At 49.1% G+C, this 2,209-nt stretch overlaps 1 pseudogene; it reads right to left on the reverse strand.

The window, feature by feature from the left end:
• Positions 1 to 433: 433 nt before the first annotated feature.
• LOC142442219 (kelch-like protein 7 pseudogene) lies at positions 434 to 1,409 on the reverse strand (annotated as a pseudogene).
• Between the last annotated feature and the right edge of the window lie 800 nt (positions 1,410 to 2,209).

Raw genomic sequence — 2,209 nt, forward strand, 5'->3', positions numbered from 1 at the left:
ATGCCAAGTACAAGAATTTAAAAATAATTACTAAACAATCCTGTATAATAAGTAGTTTACTTACATCAGACTATAAGCTAATGTTCACTTTGGTTCAGGCAAGATAAATGATTTCTAACAAAAGCTGCCTCTGCAATCATTATATTAGAAATAATTATTATGTAAAATATATAGATAGGTCCTAGTAAATGCCAAAATATTTCCAAGACAAAGTTTTATAACAAAAATAAGGGAGGGGTTGGCGCATTTAATATAAATTCTGAATACATATTGTGATGGAATTCTAATAATGCTGGCTTTAGGGAATAACATACTTTATTGAATGAGACGTTTTGGAAAATGAGGGATCAATTCCTTCGTTATTTAAACTGTTCTACTTGAAGACCAAAAATGTGTGGTTAAATATACAAAATAGTTGTCAACACAGCTCATTTTAAAGAGCAAAACACGCATCAAATGAGATTTCTGCAGTTATATTCTCACGGCAGGATCGTTTAGAATATGCACCTTTTTCTAACTTTGGGTTAAAGTATCTACAAGACTGTGGTCTTCGAGGCCTTGTTCCATTTGCCACTTCTTTCCGATCCACAGGAGACAGTAGATGCTCTCTCATTCCACTCATCACCATCTTAAGGCACTCAGGGTTGTCTTGAATGAGGGGTTCAACTCGGACGGTTTTACATCAGAAATTCTTGGAGATGAGAAGAAATCTGACGTTAGCGAGGACATCCACCATAAAAGGCTGGCGATTCGGCGCATCGTGTCTCAGGCCCCTGACGGCAGCATCATAAACCTGCTCTTCTGCGCTCACGGTCAGGGGTCCTGGTTGAGCAGACGTGTTACTCGCTGAGCATCCAGTTGGAGAAACTCCTCAGTTTTGGAAACGTCAGTGAAATGCTGGTGAATAAAGGCGTCTGCGGTGGCTTTCAACTCAGGACAGTCTAGACGCGCTGCTAGAATGCTTAGACCGAGACAGTTTGAAGCATCCACTTGCCCTTTCAAAAAATCAACACACATGTTCTTCACAGGCTGAATCTGTTACTGGTTTGCGGCATCCAACAGAGACTGCACGTTGTTGCTATTCACAGAGATCCTAGCAGTGTAAGCATATTCCACCAGGTGCTCAATAATGTCAGGTCGGAGTCTTTGAGTTCTACATCAAAGGACTTTGATTCCAGCGTGTCAGTTGTGAACATAACATTAAACACTGGGCTGGATGCAGCCAGGACCACACGATGAGTAGGGATCTCTCTTTCCTGATCCATGAGAGTCACATCACACAAAGTTCTGCGTCTTCGCATGTCATTCATGACCGCCATGGAGCCCGCCAACAATTTCGCTTCTTCCCAAGCAGCAGGTTTTTTCTCGGTTTTTCTCCTGCTGCTCCACGCCACCCCAGAGGCTGACATCCTGCCTGAGCTCAGCTCACGTCCAGGGCTCACTGGGCCTGGTGTGGGCTGCAGTCTGTGGACTGAGTCTTTGCAGCTGCAGTCTCAGCCACAGCTGTGGGCCCTTAGGCGTGGACCGCCTCTTCCTGGTTCCTCCCCGAGCCCCGCCCCAGGCGCGCCAGGCCCCGCCCACCCCCACCAGGCACCTGTGTTGGTGAAGCCCCAGAAATGGGCGGGACAAAAGCTGCCTTGAGAGGAAGTGAAAGCAGAGACCCTACTCCTCCCTGACCCCACCAGCTCCTCCCACCCCAGATCACACCCAGAAAGGGCCGGAAGTGGCGGTGTCTTATTACCAACTCCAGTTCATAGCAAGGCTCCTACTGTCCATGCTCTGCTCCTGGTGCCAGAGAAGCTCCCACAGCCTGAGAATCTTGTTGCCGGCGCTCCCAGGTGGGAGGCTCTGGGCTCGGGAAGTGCGAGTGGGCAGAGGCTATTTTAGGGTGCCCCTGCTGCACATAGCAGTCCTGCTGACTAGGGTGCAAGCGCCCTTTCTCTCCACCAGGAACCCTGCCAGCACTTCTCTTGGTGAGAGGTGGGCGGGTGACTCCGAGGCTGTCCTATTTCCCTGCTTTCGGATTGATTTGGGGTTCATGGTGGGAGTCCCTGTTGGAGAAAGGGGATCCAGGCTGGGGTTTGGGGCTTCAGGGTTCCCTGATTCTCTTTGCGGGTCTCCTAACCCCCCTCCCTTGTTTCCTTCCACACAGTGACTACTCCTCCCCGAGACTCCTCCGCCTCCTCAGCTCAAAGGTGAGCCCCGGGGT

This window comes from Tenrec ecaudatus, chromosome 3 (genome assembly GCF_050624435.1).
Source record: "Tenrec ecaudatus isolate mTenEca1 chromosome 3, mTenEca1.hap1, whole genome shotgun sequence".
In the NCBI taxonomy this organism is placed as follows: Eukaryota; Metazoa; Chordata; class Mammalia; order Afrosoricida; family Tenrecidae; genus Tenrec; species Tenrec ecaudatus.